This window comes from Dipodomys spectabilis, unplaced genomic scaffold, assembly GCF_019054845.1.
Source record: "Dipodomys spectabilis isolate Male_0828 unplaced genomic scaffold, ASM1905484v1 ptg000034l, whole genome shotgun sequence".
Taxonomy (NCBI): domain Eukaryota; kingdom Metazoa; phylum Chordata; class Mammalia; order Rodentia; family Heteromyidae; genus Dipodomys; species Dipodomys spectabilis.
In genome coordinates, this window is record NW_024870711.1 from 10,243,356 (window position 1) to 10,261,236 (window position 17,881).

The window sequence follows — 17,881 nt, forward strand, 5'->3', positions numbered from 1 at the left end:
AGAAAAGGAGCCTCAGGGCTGAGAAGGTTGCTCAGTGGTAGAGTGCTTGCCTTGCATGCATGAGGCTCTGGGTTCAAAGCTGGAAGTGAAAAGCTGGGGGACAGCGCCCAGGCCCAGAGTTCAGGCCCCACGGCCAATAAGAAGGAAGGAAGGAAGGAAGGAAGGAAGGAAGGAAGGAAAGAAGGAAGGAAGGGAGTCCTGGATGCTTTTGGGCAAGTGGAGATGAAGGAGTGGAGGTGTGAGCTCAGGGCCAGGAGATAGACTGCCTGGCCACAGAGAAGAATGTTTTCTAGGGAGATGCAAGGCAGCCTAGGGACGCAGGGAAGGCCCAAGCCCTCCTCACCGATGGTGGTCTCTCAGTCTTATTGAAAGCAGAGCCACAGACTCCTTGGCATGCTCTGTTAGAAAGTATTTTTTTCCAAAGGATATTGAGAGAAACAGCTACGTAAAACCTAACTCAAAAGGAGTGAGGGAGGCAGTGGAAAACGACCACGTTATCTTAAAGGAAATGTGGGTCCACTCCGATACGTCCTAGACCTAAGAATAGTAAGTAAAAACTCCAGAAGGAAAAAAAAACCCTAAAATCATGTGGGTAGATAACTTAAGAGAACAGAGCTAAAGGAAAATATGTCTCCAAAAATGAGTAAGTTCCTTATTTCATAGAATTGTCACAGGCAGGATATATTTTTGGTAAATGAAGCAGTTAATAGTTTGTGATAAAGAAGAGAAATAAGAGCTGAGCTATCAAACAGATTCACTACTGTCAGATCTTTATTTATATGAGGTAAAAGAGTACAATCAATACTCTAGCCTCCTCCATTCCGAAGATTCATCCATCAGCAATACTTGGGCACACGTCTACATAACTATGTGCCGTCATACTCCTATACCTTTCTAACTAAAATTTAAGTAAATAAATAGGTAAGTAAATAAGTAAACAAATAAAATACAAATACAACTGGTTGGGCATGATGGTTACCTTTAAAATTCCAGCCACTAGGGAGGTAGAAGTAGACTTGGCAAAGTTAGGGAGACTGCATTTCAAAGAAGGAAGGAAGAAAAGAAAGAAGGAAGGAAATAAAGAAGGAAGGAAGGAAGGAAGGAGGGAAGGAAAGAAAGAGAGAAAGGAAAAAGAAAGAGGGTATGTACAATAGAGCATTTGCCTAGTAGTAGGAGTCGGAGAAAGTTTGTAAATAGTTGATTGGCTTAATAAAGTACTGTGTATTATATAATTAAATAGTACACAAATAAGACTCATAGTAAAGTATTGTTCTATATATATGGATATGAAAAAGATGAGTACAATATTTTTTCAGCAAAAAAGCAAAATGTGCCCAGCACTGGTATCTAACGCCTGTAATCCTAAACTGAGATGAGAGGACTGAGATGTGAAGCCACCCTGGGCAGGAACATTTATGAAACTCTTATCTCCAAAAGGTTGGAAGTAGAGTTGTAGCTCAAGTGGTAGAGTGACATTCTTGAGCAGAAAAACCTTAAGGAAAGCACTCAAGTCTTGAGTTCAAGCCCTAGGGCTGGCACAGGAAAAAAAAAAAACAGAAGAGGAGGAGGAAGAGGAAGAAGAAGAAAGAAGGAGGAGAGAAGGAGGAGGAGGAAGAGAAGACGAAGACAAAACATTCCATATAAATTATCAATTCCTCATATAAATTATATATATGCTTTTAACTACTGGTGGCAAAGGAATAATCTTTGCCATGTTGAGCTAACACACAATGGAATTGGGAGGCTCATTTTTATCCATTTTGCTCACTTTAGACTTGAAAGTTTTTGTTCCTGCTAATCTCCCAAGACCTCCTGTCAAGCTGAAATAGAGAAATTTTTAAATTTTTGATCTTAGCATTTGTAAGGGATAAATAATTGATTAGCATAGGAATTCTGGGAATATATTTAGCTTATGCTCAGCACGAACTATTTTTAAATGTCCTTAGGCACCAAGCCAGAACGTACATCCAAAGGATGTCGATGGGAAGCCGGGAAGGGAGTGACAAGATGGGTTCAAATTACGAAATGTGAAATGCAGCCCGAACAACAGCACCTGTCACTTCTCTACTACTTCAACAGTGCGTCTACCTTGCCGTGTTTGTGAAAGTTCCACACATGACCTCTCACATCAGACTAGAACCTCTCTGAGGGCAGAATCTTCCCTTCTCATTTCTACAGAATCTTCTGGAGAGCAGAAACTTGGAAATGAATAAAGCACCAGGTAAACTTCTACAGTGGGAAGAACACTTAACATGAGTGACATCCCCTTAGTCAAATGTAAGCACACAGTCCCAGGTTAACTATTGGGAAAGTGGTGTTGGATGGATCTGTAGAACTTATTCATTGTGCAAAATTGGGACTTTATGCGTATCAAGTGGTAACCCCTTCCTTCACCCCAGCCAGCCACTGACAGCCATTATTCTATTCTCTGGCTCTTTTGGTGGTGGAGGTGGTAGTGGTGGTCATGGGGCCTGAACTCTGGGCCTGAGTGCTGTCCCTCAGCTCTTCAGCTCAAGGCTAACACTCTACCATTTGAGCTACAGTGCCACTTCCAGCTTTTTCTGCTTATGTGGTGCTAAGGAATCAAAACCAGGGCCTCAGGCATGCAAGGCAAGCACTCTACCACTAAGCCACCTTCCCAGCCCTCTGGTTCTTTTTGTCTGACTACTTCAGGTGTCTTAAGTGTGAATCCTGTAGCATTTGTCTTCCTATCACCAGCTATCTCACTTATCATAATACTTTCTAAGGTCATTTATGTTGCCATACATGGAAGATTGCCCTTTTAAAAAAAATGCCAATGCTGGGGTTTGAACTCAGGACCTGGACTATGTCCTGTTAGCTTTTTCACTCAAGGCTGGTGCTCTACCACTTGATCCACAGCTATACTTCTGGCCTTTTGGATGGTTAATTGGAGATAAGGGTCTCACAGACTTTCCTGCCCAGGCTGACTTCAAACTGGGATCCTCAGATCTCAGCCTCCTGAGTGGCTAAGATTACTGGTATAGTCACTGGCACTTAGAGATTTCCTTCTTTTTAAAGGCTGGGTAATATTCCATTGTATGATTATACCACAAGTTTTAAAACCATTTGTCCACAGATAGCCTTGTAGGTCATTTCTCCCCCTTTGTCTTTGGTTTGCAGAAGTTCTACTCTGATACATCTAAGTAGGGTTTCCTCCGTATTTTTCAATAATTTTGGAAAACTTGCAGTTTCTATTATTTCTTCAATACTGTCTCATCCTTATTCTCCTTTTCTCCTTCAAGTACATATACTTTAGTCCTTCTATTTCAATATCTTAACTTCTCACTTATTGTTTCTGGCATCTTGTTCTTAGTGCTCCTATTAGATATTTCTTCCTGACCAGCTTCTGATTTATCAATTCCCTCTTCAACTATGTCTAACACATGTTTAAACTCATATACTCCTATAATTCCCATTTTAAATTGTAGAGTTTCCCATTTCCAGCTGAATTCTCAAGCTTGTCTTTAATCTCTTAGACCACATTCAAGCACGATTACTTCAGCATTTTTGAGGCCAAACTAGTTCTCTTCGTTCTCCCTTGTCAGTCTATTTCTATTGCCTACATTTTTTTCTCTAGGTTTTGGCTGGCTCCACTTTCCATGTGTCTGTTTATTATTGATCATGTGGAATGCATTGTATAGTCATTGTATAGTACAGAAATTACTAGAGCCGATTATAGTGTTCCCTTGCTAGAGAAACCTCTTCGCTTTTGGAAGGTGTCCTGGAATACTGGTGGTTCTCTATCCTGTTAGTCCAGTACAGGTCTGGAGATGATTGAAGCTGAGCTTTTTGTCCATCCTTATTCCTCAGGCCTCCTCCTTGAGTCCCCACTCAAAAGCAAGGTCCCTCTACAAGGCTGTAAGAACATCTACTCAGCTTCTCATTTTTCCAGTTCCCTCACTGGAAACTGGCAGACACAGGGAGAACACTGGCCCCAGAGCTGGGTACCATTCTTGTGTTTGCATCTCTGGATCTTAGCCCTGGCATTCTGTACTGTGCCTTCAACCAAATCATAAGTGTGTCTTGTGTAGCTTTGCTTGTTGGTTTTAGTGGCAGTATTATTCCCCATTATCTGCTCTGCCATTTTAAGAAGATATCCAACTCAAGCCTTATTAAAGTTTTATGCTCACCAGATAAGCTATTGCTAAACAGAAGACAGGGGCCTTTTTTTAAAATTTAATGTTACTTTCTATTTCTTTTTACTTATTGGTGATGATGCTATTAGAATACTTTTCAAATAACAGAAGCAAGGCAGATGGCCAACTAAGAAGGAAGAGATCTGGTGAATTCACAAATTGGAGAGTTAATCTGAACAACGGAGATAAAAGAAACACTCCCCCAAATGAGGCTGAGCAGACTTGCTCCTTTTTAAAGGGCAATTCCATTTTCTGCATTTATATGTGACGTGTTCCCTGAAGCAAATTTCTCTTTATGCAAAGAATAAAGTAATCAGGTATTTCATCAAGTAGACAGAACTTGTTTCTTTGCTTCCTCTTTGTCCTGGGGGTTTACCGACCATCTGTCACCGCAGAGGTGCCGGCGGCCCTGGGTGGAAGGTGCCAGCAAGGCAGGTGACCACACAAGGAGGCTTACTCAGAGCAGGGATCAGAATGAAGCACATCTACCTCTCAGCCTGGGCCCTGGTGAGGCCGCTCTGTGGTCATGGCTCAGGAGGCTGAGGGGAGGGAGGGGCATGCGCAGCCAAGCAGGCCACAGAGTCCCCGGCAGGGTGACAGCTGTAAGGACTACGTGAGACACAGCTGCCTTAGTCAGCTTTCATTTCTTGTTCAGAACCGGCCTGGGGGAATGCAGGGAGGGGAGTTTCGCACTGACTCCTCTGGCAGAGAGGAGAATGGAATTGTACACTTCTGGCAGAAGCCGTGACAGCCTCCAGAAACAAAGCCAGGCCAGTGCTTCCCTGGAGTCTTTCCTTTTTCTCTCCCTAGTCGATGACGATTTATGGGAAGGGATAATGTTTGTTGGGAAATATCTCCCACTGTGCTGATTTGAAGCTAAAGGAGGGATTAAATGTACAAGTAGAAAAGCAGAAGGAAAAAAAAGAAAAACCACCAAAGATAACCACCATTAATTCTGCCCTGCTGTGCATCTCAGAGGCAAAGGCCTCCTTTCTCCTGTTGGAAGATCAAGACCACCTCACCTCCTTCCCTCACCTGCCTCCCTACCTCCACCACAACAACCGATGAATGACATATTCAAGTTGAAAAGGTGCCAAGTGAGTTACTCGCCTCTAATCTAGCTGCTCAGGAGACTGAGATCTGGAGCATTGTGTCAAAGCCAGCCAGCCAGAAAGACTCATGGGACTCCAGCCTCAAAATTACCAGCACAAAGCAAGGCTAGAGTCACAGTTTGAGTGGTGGAACATCGGCTTTGTAAGCGCAAGGTCCAAGGTTGAAAGCCCTTTGCGGCCACCAAACAACAAATCCAAAGGGGACTTAGCGATCCTGGCATGATGCCATCTTAATCCAAAGCATAAATCCCTTGCCAATCATTCTTACCCACTGGTTGATGGAACTGTGCTTAAATACCATTGAAGTAGAAAAAAATGGTCAGGAATCTCCCTAATTTTCATTTTATGTTGTACTACAGTACATGCAGAAGTTGAGTGAGGTAGTACATGCCTGTAATCCCAGCACTCTGGAGAATGAGGCAGGAGGACAGTAAGTTTGAGGACAGCTTAGGCTACATAGCGAGACACTATGGTCTCAAAAAAATAAACCAAGCCAGTGCAGGTGGCTCACACCTGTAATCCTACCTACTCGGGAGGCTGAGATAGGAGAGATCAGCTTCAAAGCCAGCATGGATGGGAAATCCCATAAGATTATTTCCAATTAATGACCGTGAATATCAAAAATAGAGCTGTGATTTAAGTAGTAGAACCCTAGCCTTGAGCAGAAAAGCTTGGGCCCTGGGTTCAAGCCCCAAGACTGGCATTCACATGTGCACACGCATGCACACACATAGCCATACCTCATCCTTCCTTGGGTTCTCTCCCATGGCCACAACTGAGTTCGGATCCATTTTTACAGGACAGCCGTGTGGATGTGGTATGGGTGGGCAGTGCCTGTTTCATGTTGCTGTAAGGAAATGCCTGGGATTGGATTCTTCATAAGGAAAGAAATTGGTTTTGCCCACCAATTTGGAGGGCCGGGAGCATGGAGCCAGTGTGGTGCTGGGGTGAGGAACTCATGGCAGATGGCAGGACGGGCTGGAACCTGAGAGGAAACCAGAAAGCAGATGGAGAAAAAGCCAAACCCACGTTATAATAAACACCTGCCCTGGCAGCACCCAGCCCAGTCCCAGACCCAGCCCGGTCTCCTGGGACACCTTCCCCAGGCCTGGTTGCCCCCACATAGGTCCTAGCCCTTAAAGCTTCTGCCACCCCTTGCTTCCATTACACGGGGGACCAAGCTGCCAATGCACAAAGCTCTGCTACTTCAGCCAACAAGAGTCGCTGGGCCTTTGATCAAAGGTGCATATTCACAATAGGATCTTCCATTGCATTCTCTTGGCAAGTGCTCAGCTAGAAAGCTGGGTCTACAACTGTGCTGGGAGGCTTCTGGATGGTTGGCTCGGATGGCTAGCCCCTAGATTTGATTTCTAGGATTCCACAGAATGAGTTGCCCTCTTTAGGGCAAAGGTGATTGGGAAGAATTTCAAGACAGTCCCTGCTTATCTTCTTTCTCTGCTAATCCTTGACTGCACACTATTCATTTCTTGCTGAAATATTTTGAGATTTCTTTTTTTCGGTTGTGGGCCTTGAACTCCGGTCCTGAGTGCTGTCCCTGAGCTCTTTTGCTCAAGGGTCGTACTCTACCACCTGAGCCACAGCCCCACTTCTGGTTTTTGAGTGGTTAATTGGAGATAAGAGTCTCACGGGACTTTTCTGCCAGGGTTCCTGGCTTTGAACTGCAATCTTCAGATCTCAGCCTCCTGAGTAGCCGGGACTACAGGTGTGAACCAACAGTGTCTGTTGTATTTTGAGTTTTTACACCACTTCCTGTGTCATTATAGGATGCAAGAATACATACATTTCTCACCAAAGGAAAACATTTGTACTTCTAGACCCCCCAAGCCCAAAATTGGGGAGTTCCACATTTCCGGTCTGACTGTTCACTCCTATGCACCAAATCAAAGACACTGTGAAAGGCAAAGAAAGGAGGGTTATGACATAGTACAGCCCTGTATATTCAGCTGTCTTCAGGCTGCACACATGAGCTATAGGTGTAAATAGACAAAGAACCAGTGGATGAGGGTGGACGGCGCGCATGTGCATCAACAGTCACGGTCACACTGGGGTCCTGGCTGACCACAACCTCACTCCTATTCTCCAAGGCTCCAGAGAAGGGGAATTATACTTGTCATCACTTGGGGGTGGAGGGTTGAACAGGGCACAGTTGCCTACTGAGGGCCAGGCGGGAGCTCGTGGGTGCTCTTGTCTTTCTGGCAGGTTCCCCCATTCTTTCTGGAAAAGTGTTCCTGGAGCCCAAGGTGACTGCAAGGTGACTGCAGGAGAGGGTGGTGCATGTTATAAGCTCGGCTTGAGTTAAATAAGACAAGTGAACTACTTTGCTATTAAAGCATTATTATGATACTATGTAGAATATACTTGCTATTGTAGCACTGGGGGTAGCTGGCTACCTTCAAGAAACTTCATGGGCCCAAATTATCTGCATTCCACTCACATAAACAAGATAATCAGACACTTGTGAATTTTCTTGCAGTTAGAAAAGTAAACTTTAAAAAAAAAATCAAGATAGCTTCTTAAAAATGTGTGAAATATATCTCCTAAAGTAGAAAACACTTAAATACACTTTCCTGTATAGTATATTTATAGATACTGTAAAATTTATCAAGTGAGGAGAAAAAAATTGAAATTCTTAGCTATATAATTTCTCTGCTAACTGAAAATCAGTGCACCCTAATAATTGAGCTTTTCTTCCTCAGAGTACAGCAAGTAAAGCTGCTTTCCTTTATATTTTTATTAAAAAAAAATCTGAACCTTGATATTTCAGTCAATGTGAGGAATGTAGGACTTCAGAATGGAGGACTTCCCCGAATTATTATTATTATTTTTTTTTTTGGGTCCGGTCATGGGGCCTGAACTCTGGGCCTGGGTGTTGTCCCTCAGCTCTTCAGCTCAAGGTGAGCGCTCTACCACTTGAGCCACAGCCTCACATCCGGCTTTTTTCTTTTTGCTTACGTGGTGCTGAGGAATCGAACCCAGGGCCTCAGGCATGCAAGGCAAGCACTCTACCACTGAGCCACCTTCCCAGCCCTTCCTCGAATTATTAAAATGTATGGGAGCTGGTGAAAAACAGCATTGGAATGGATTCTTCTCATTAGGTCCAAGATTTGCCTCTTGATATTTTTTTTTCCTTTAAAAAAAAAAAAGCTAAACGAACTTTACAACTTTGGTGCGGGGGGGGGGGGGGGGGGGCGGGGGGGGGTGGAGAGGGAACGGGGAGGATTGGGTGGAGAGGCAGGGGGAAGATGGGAAGGGATGGGAAGGGGAAACAAAGGAGGAGGCTACAATGCTTGATAAGAAATGTACTCATTATCTTGCCCATGTAATCGTAACCCCTCTGTACAGTATTTTCACAATAAAAAAAAGCAAAAAAAAAAAAAAAAAGCTGAGCCTAGTTTCCTCACCGTCACCACACCCCTGTGATCACGCAGCATGTGGCAAGAAGTTCCTATAGGCCAGCTACTGTACTAAGCATGCTACATCGGTCTTCATGTAATCTATGCAGTAGCCCTGCTTTTCAGATGGACAGGCTCTGAGGATTGTAACTTGTCCTGGACACACACTCCCAAGTGAGGGAGTTGGATTGGGATGCTGATAGCCCGGGCCACCATTCCCAACTGAGCTGTAAGGAAGATTATTTTTTTTTTGTCAGTTCATTGTGGGGCTTGAACTCAAGGCCTGGGCGCTGTCCCTGAGCTCTTTTGCTCAAGGCTAGTGCTCTACCACTTTGAGCCACAGCTCTACTTCCCCAGGAGACTCTTATCTCCAATGAACTACCAGAAAACCAGAAGTGGAGTTGTGGCTCAAAGTGGTAGAGCACTACTAGGCTTGAGCAAAATTGCTCAGGGATAACATCCAGGTCCTGAGTTGAAGCCCCATGACGGACAAAAGGTAGGAAGAATGAAAAGAAAGAGAGAGAGAGAGAGAGAGAGAGAGGGAGGGAGGGAGGGAGGGAGGGAGGGAGGGAGGGAGGGAAGGAGGGGAAGAAAACCAGGTGCTGGTGGCTCAAGCCTCGCCTGTAATCAAAGCTACTCAGGAGGCTGAGATCTGAGGTTCACAATTCATAAGAGCTCTGGCAGAAAAGTCTATGGGACTCTTATCTCCCGTAAACTACTTAGAAAAAGCTGAAAGTGGTGCTGTGACTCAAGTGGTAGAGCGCTAGCCTTAAGCACAAAAAGCATAAAGAGGCTGCCCAGATTGGCTTTGAACCCCAATCATCAGATCTCAGCCTCCTGAGTAGGTAGGATTACAGGCGTGAGCCACCAGTGCCCATCTGTAATTTAGATTTTTTAAAAATGTTATTGTTGGGGCTGGGGGTTTAGGCCAGCGGAAGGGCGCCCACCCGAAGTGCACAAGGCCCTGGGTTCGGTCCTCAGCCCTGGAAAATAAATAAAAAATAAAAATAAAAATGTTATTGTTGGTGGTGGTGGTAATGATGGTGTTTTTGCTTTTTTTTCCCCCTTTTAGGAAGCAAAGGAGCCAGTGAAATGGAGAAGGGTGAACAAGTACAGTCATGGTATTTAATATTCACTAAATTAAACAGTGTTATGAAAATTCATTTCCTGTTTGTCTCTTCTTCATTATCATCTGTCTCTCTTTTCAGATGGTTCTTTTCTAAAAATTGTAATTGTGTTTTGGTTGGCCTGTGTTGAACTCCACATTCTTTCGTTTTTAATGGCATTATGAGAAGGGTCTTCTCATGAAACCTAGGCTGGCCTCCTACTTCTGATCCTCTGTCAGCTGTGGTGCCTCCAGCCCCAGCTCCAGACCTTGTTTTCTTAAGGGTTCATTCAAGCCCTCTAGTATGTGTTCTGATTTGTCTCTCTAGGCCGGACTGCCCTGGGACTGCCCTGGGACCTTCCAAAGGTGTGGAACCAGCCCCCAGCATGTCTCAACCACCACCCTGCAGGGGGGCCGGATACCTCTGACTGAAGCATTCTGAATATCCTGCCTGGAAATCATATAGCATACGCTGTTGAATTCATGTTGCCTTCTTAAATACAATATCCCATATATATGCAGTGTCAGTGACTCATGCCTATAATCCTAGCTACTCAGGAGACTGAGGTCTGAGGATCATGGTTTGAAGCCAGCCCCAGCAGGAAAGTCTGTGAGACTCATATCCACTAAACTACTTAGAAAAGGCTGGAAGTAAAAAAAAAAAAAAGAAGAAGAAGAAGAAGAAAAGAAAAAGAAAAGGCTGGAAGTGGCATTGTGGCTCAAGTGGTAGAGCGCTAGCCTTGAGGACAAAGAGGCTCAGGGATAGTGTCCAGGCCCTGAGTTCAAGCCCCAGAACTGGCATAAATAAGCAAGCAATCAAACAAATAAAATCATGTGTAGTTGTTTGCATATATAAATTCTCTCCTTTAGGAAGCTTTTTTTCTTCAGTAGTGGGGCTTGAACTCAAGATCTTAAGCTTACCCAGCTGGCACTCTACCACTTGAGCCATGCCTCCAGCAAGTTATCTCTATCATAGATAGATAGATAGATAGATAGATAGATAGATAGATAGATAGATAGATAGATAGATTAATCTTAGGAATGTCCTATGTCTAAAAGACCCTGTTAAGACCTAAGGAACCTCATCTCTTAGTTCTGGACAAACTCTTCCACTGGAATCCTTTTCAGTGCAACCAGCAAATTCTATGACCTTGTGAATTCTAGGCTAACTGGCTATGTAATGTAGTTCATAATGGCAATGGTATTTCAAAATAACTCTGTATTTATTTTACAGTGTTCTCCTCTGCACAGACCCACAGAGCTAATTGAAATTGAGAAATATGTATTTGAAATATCCCGTCATCTTTTTTTATTTTTTAAAAACATGTTTAGCGGGCTAGGGGCAAAAACCCTCCTTGGCTGCCGCCTTAAAGCAGATGACTAGCCAACACTGCCTCCTAGTGTCTCATGGAGGTCCTGCACTCTGATTTGGACCGGAAGCCCTGACTGCTTGGGGAGGAGGGTTTGGGGCGTCCACATATGGATTTAAGTTTAGTCATCAAATGGATTCTTGGATCCAAACAGGGAATCTGGGGCTTTTCATACCCCGGATTCAAATCCAGTCTACAAACTCACACTTCCACAAGCCTGGAATGAGAAAGCAAGCTGTGGCAAAGGCCTAACGAAAACATCATCCCTCCCCTCATGAAAACATCACTTTCCTCAATTCTTAAAATACCATGGGACCCCCAAACCTTCCGAGGACCAAAGCAGGCATTAAAGCACCGGTTTACATTTATAAAATTTTAAATGTGAGAAAAGGGATGTGTGTGTGTGTGTGTGTGTGTGTGTGTACGTATGTGCTGGTTCTGGGGCTTGAACTCAGGGCCTCAGGCTCTGGCTTGGCATTTTTACTTGAGGCTGATGCTCTACCACTTGAGTCACACATCCAGTTCTGAGATTTTCTTTCTTTTTTTATCCTGAATTTGCCAGAGCTGTCCTGCAGTTTGCACCCCCAAGCTTGCGGCTCTCCCTGGGGCAGACCCCACCATGGCGGTGACGCCGCAACCTTGTAGCCACAGTTAGAATCACAGACATGTGACCGGTACACACAGGGTCCCCCAGGAAAAGATGGTCTCACACTTGGTTCCAGCTCGGGGTCACCTTGAAATTTCTAATTGTTTCTGAACTGGGACCTCCACATTTTCATTCCACATGAGGACTTCTTCAGATGACGTAGCTGGTATTTTTCTCTTCTTCCTATTTCCTTCCCATCTTGGCTGTGACCCTAAGTGTTCCTGGAACCAGAAAAAAAAAGGCTTGGCAGTGGACTCCTATATGGCTCCCGATCTGAAGGCTCAGATGAGGAGGAGCGGGTAGATCCCATCTGGTTCCTACGTTCATTGTTGGACCTGGCCCTAGGTTTAAACGCTCATTTGCCCTTCAGGCAAACACTCATGCAGGGAAAAAAGCAGTCAGGCTGACCGCTCTTTGGCTTAGGGATTTGCAGCCACCTTACACTCCATGTGTCCTTGTACTGCATGTCCTGCCCTCTGCTCTGTGACCTCTTATGTGACGGTGTGCTTGCCTATCTGCCTGCCATTCTCCCTGTCTGCTGACTTGCCTAGATGACCACACGAATGCCAACTGTGCGCCCGACACAATGAGTGGGTTCCACATGCACTTGCACCATCTTCCCTACAGACTACAATGACAAGACCAGTAGTTTGTTCCTGCATTCTTCCATATGAGAACACAGAAGCGCACAGCGAGGCTGGATGGAAATCTAGCTCAGATTCTTCTGAATCCAAAGCCCATTCTTCCCCTTCACACACTTCTCCAGGTGGATCTGCAGACCAGCCCCTGGGAACTGCTTAGACGTGCAAACTCCGGATCACACTGGGGGAGGGGCTCACAGACCTGTCTTAGCAAGCTCTCACATGATCGATGCACGCTGAAGTCTGACAAGTGCTCTTCTGCACCTGACGGAATCCTGTCTCCTTCCCATCTCTTGACAGCCTTGAACGGCGTGCTGAGGTGGTCTTTCAGGTGAATTGTACCCTCTCTTCCCCTGCCCATCAGAATATGCCCCTCGTAGTGGGCACACAGGACTTGGAGGGCTGGTCCCTGCCTTTGGTCTTCTATCCGGTGATCCTACAAGTATCTGAAACTCAACCTCAGGCATTCCCCCACCCCCCACCCCCCAGCCCTTTGATTTGCATTATTCCCTTCTCTCCTATTTGCTGAGCTGAAAACCCAAGTTCTTTTTAACTCTTGTTTCTTTTTCTCCTTAAAAGCAGACGGCTGGTATCTTCTTCCTGTAATCCTACCTATTTGTGAGGCTGAGATATGAGGACCTTGGTTCTATGCCAGCCAAAGCAAAAGTTTTGTTTGTTTGTTTTTTAGTGCCAATCCGGGGGTTTGAACACAGGGCCTGGCTGCTATTCCTGCTTTTGCTCAAGTTTAGTACTCTGCCACCTGAGCCACAGTACCACTTCTGGCTTTTCTGAGTGGTTTATTAGAGATAAGAGTCTCAAGGACTTTACTGCCTAAGATGGCTTTGAACCACAATCCTCAGATCTCAGCTTCCTGAGTAGCTAGGATTAGGGGCGTGAGACACCAATGCCCAGCTCCGTGAGACTCTTATCTCCAACTAACTAGAAAAATGTCCGAAGTGGAGCAGTGGTTCAAGTGATAGGGCACTGGTCTTGAACAAGAAAAGCCAAATGAGATCCTGAATTCAAAGCCTAGCACCAGCACCAAAAAAAATAAACAAAATAAATTAAAATCTCTTATTAATCCCTACCATACCAGTGTTCACAGATCCTCATTATTCGATTTCCTGTCTCAATTTCAACCAGTCTTACAAATGGATATGTGAGTCATGATTCTGTAGAGTAGCTACAGAGCCTGCTGTCAGGTCTAAAAAATAACAGTCATCTGGTCACCACCCGTCCATAGCCCTTTGTACTTCTTTTATGGCTTCCTTGAATGGTGCCGTTTGTGTGCTTGTCTGATTGGATGGCACACTAAGAAAATGAGGCCATTCCACAAGCCCTTCAATGCAATCAGCTTGGGTTTTTGAAATATCTATATATCTCTATATATTAACTAGCTGATTAGACATTAACACTGGGCGAGATTTTGAGAGGCATTACCAACACTTCTACAGATCGGTAATGAACAATACCAGTGACCCAGAAAAAAGCCTCTCAGTAACCAGCGCCACTTTTCAGTGGCTGCAATAGCAAAGCCCTACATTTGGAAGCAGAAAGCTTCTTTAATGACCACAGAATCACTTTTGGAGAAGTTGCCTTGAGGCCAATTTAAGAAGTAGACAGATTCCCAATGTTAGGCCCCTACTGACATAATCATCAGCCTCCTCCTTTAGTCAGATTCATTCAACCCTTGGTTTCCAGGAGCTAAACTCAGTCCTTTTGTTTCTGGTTGAGTAATAAATACTTGAATGACACCTTTCTCCTGCCTCCCATTCGATTAGTTTCAAATGACCTCATACCACGTTTACACACCAGCCTGGTCAGGCTGATGTCATGTCTGCCCGCGAACGATCATTGGCTCCCCCGGCAATCTGCATCTTCCAAATACTTCAGGGTAAAACGTTCTTGAAAGCTTTTTGTTCTAACTTCTTTTTCGGGACAAGAGGACAGGGCATTATTTGTCCCTGTTGACATTAGTAAACCTTTCATTTCTTGTGTCTTGCATGCAATACATGTTGAGAATAAGCTATCCCTTCATTTGTAGTGTTTAGTTAGAGTTATCTTCTAACAACACTGTGGTAGTAGTAAAAATCCTAAATTCAAGAACTAGTTTGTGCTGGTGGGAGATCAGCAGTTGGTGTTTCCCCTTCGGAGTTATTCATAGCCAAGTAACACCTGTACCTGCCTTGCTCCTCATTCCATCCTGTCAAAGCCCTTTCATAAGTATGACCTCATTTGACCTTCCTTTCATAGGTATGACCTCACATGACCTTCTACTATTCCTTTCAGGTGAGAGGAAGGCATTGTTAGCTGCACTTGTGAATACTACAACAAGCAAGTTGATGGGCGTTACTTAGAAGTTTCAGAATATGGCCTCCTCAGGCAAAAGGTGGCTATTAAGAAAACTTCCTAAATATCAGTAATACCTTAAACGTTTGTAAACTAGTCAGGTGATGGTAGGAAATCTGAGAAATAGAAGCTGCAGAGAAGAGGAAGGAGGAGAGTGAAGGAGAGAACGAGTTTGAATTTGGAAAGATCCCTATTAATGGGCCAGATCTTTGTTTTTTGTTTTTTTTTTTTGGGGCCCGGTCATGGGGCCTGAACTCTGGGCTTGGGCGCTGTCCCTCAGCTCTTCAGCTCAAGGCGAGCGTTCTACCACTTGAGCCACAGCACCACTTCCGGCTTTTTTCTTTTTGCTTATATGGTGCTGAGGAATTGAACCCAGGGCCTCAGGCATGCAAGGCAAGCGCTCTACCACTGAGCCACCTTCCCAGTCCTAATGGGCCAGATCTTGAGATCTAAGCTAACCTGTCTCCTTTGCTTTTAGTTACTTGTTTTTAATTGACTTTCACCGTCACCAGTTTTAGAGGCCATGTGACCACGTGAGTGATCTATCTTTAGCCTTGTACTGGCTTTGCTGCAGAAACATCGCTGATGTGGGGGTGAATCTAACAGTTGCCTACATAAGTTTTCAGAAATGCAGAGGCTGCTTTTGTCTAGCTCAGATCCACAGAAGTCAGCAACCCTAACATTTGAACTGTGCAGGGGACCTTCACGGGACACAGGCCCAAACCTTCTGCACAGGTCACACAGCCACCTTCTGATCTGCATACTTCTATTCATTCCACTTGAGCCTGCGGCCCTATAATACACCCTTGACCCCTCACAAGAACACATACTGTCATCTTCTCCAGTTTTCCTGATATAATTATTTGCCCTCATTCAGTTCTCCAAAAACACTACTAAAAGCAGTGTTTTGTTTTCCTCAAATAGCCATCGTAGCCAGGCACCAGTGGCTCACACCTGTTTTCCTTGCTACTCAGGAGGCTGAGATCTGAGGATCGCTGTTCAAAGCGAGCCTGGGCAGGAAAGTTCGTGAGACTCTTATTTCCAGTGAACCACCAGAAAACCAGAAGTGGTGCTGTGACTCAAGTGGTAGAGCACTCGCCTTGAGCTGAAAAGCTGAGGCACAGTGCCCAGGCCCAGAGTTCAAGCCCCACAACTGACAGCAACAACAACAACAAAAGCCGTTGTGAATGAATGGTGGTGCCCTTTGCTGTCAGGAGCATGTGCTATTTCAGTGGAAGTGGTTGGTGATTGGATTTTTTTTTCTTTTTTGCTTTACTCATTCCCTTCCCCATAGGCATTGTGTTCTTTCCTATGGAGCGATCCTCAAACAAACTTATCTTACCTGCAACTTCCCCAGTAGTTGAGTGGATGGATCTGTGCCACATACCCATCTTAGTGATTGAGATGGGAGCTGGCTAACTTGCTTGGGCTGGCTTCTGGCTCATCTCAAATGGGAATCCTCATAATTGCTACCTCCTGAGTAGCCAGAATTACAGGTGTGAGCCACTGAACTAGGCTTGCTTGGTTGAAATTTGTTTATATCCTTGTAAGTGTTCATATTATTAAACAGGTCTTTCAAAGTTCCTTTGGTCCATCTAAGACACTGACCAACACTAGAGTGTTTGCGTTACTAACAACTATCAATCAATCAATCAATCAATCAGTTAGTGAGCTGTAGAAGACAATTATGAGAGTAAAGCTGTCCTTTCTAATTTTCTCTTCCAGTAGACTGACTGTTTTGATTGCTAGATGAAGTGAAGCAAAAGATATGTAATATTTTGACTTTCATTGAATATTTAAGTTTCATATTATGAATAACACAGTCAGCCTTAGTTATTTATTTTAAAAATATTTTAAAAGATATTAATGCCTTGAGGGTATTTCTAGGTGTCATTGTGTTTCCTCAGCAATACATACACTCAGACGTTACCATCAACTTGAATTGAGTTCTGAAATTCATCTTACACTCAGTAGTTTGAACTCAGAACATATTTTTCCATGTAAATAATATTAGAAGTCAGGTGCCAGGGGCTCACGCCTATAATCCTAGCTACTCTGAAGACGGAGACCTGAGGATTGCAGTTCAAAGCCAGCTATTCAGGAAAGTCTCTGAGACTCTCATCTCCAATGAACCACCAAAAAGCCAGAAGTGGAGCTGTGGCTCAAGTGTTAGAGCACTAGCCTTGAGCAGAAAACTCAGCAACAGCACCTAGGCCTTGAAGTCAAGCCCCCACCCAACACCCCAGAGAATATTAGATGTTCTATGAAATCACCCACACTGCTGTTACATTTTGGGGGTGCTAGAGATTAAACCCAAGACCTGGTATAGGCTCAGCCTGAGCTGTATCTCTGTGTTATTCTTTATCCCTCTCCCCTCCACTTCACCAACTGCGAGGATAAGTAGAGCACTGACTGGCTGCATTGCATCCTGGAAGTTAGCACGTAGGATGGGGGTAGGGGTAGCGGCCACAGCACCCCAAGCTTTCTCCTAGGATGCCCTCCAGCAGCCCTCAGCTTTCTGCTACAAGAATTCAATTACTTCTGCAGTAGTAATTAAATATTAAGTGCCTCTGGCAGTTGTCCAAACTTTCAAAAAAATAAACACCCCTCTTCTCCCCCATCTCTCCTGGCTCTCTGCACCATGGATCTTCAGTTACTGGCTCAGGAAATAACCATTAATTTATAATGCTATATACATGCCCCAAGTCTTTTCCCTTTCCCAGAGTTGTTTATGTTCAAGGATGGGACCAGGAGTTTCCAGCAGTGACAGAGAGAAAATCTGGAATCTGCCCCCTGGGGTACTCATTCCTACCATCTTTTGGCATCCCATGTGGGTGACTCGCTTCTCAGACTGGACATTTGCCCTGTCCATTTGCTTAAGTCACACCTTGGCTGCTGAAGGTACTTGGAGGTAGACCAGCTGCCTGGGAGTTCACCTAGGGTCATCCTCTTTTTCTTCATCACTTATTTTCCTTTTCTGTTTCTGAAGCCAATATTTCTAAGAGTCACTGGGGGAGAGCCGGAGGTAGAAGAACTCTGTAAACACTGGAGTACAAAGGAGCCTCTGAGGGGGTCTGCTGTCCGGACT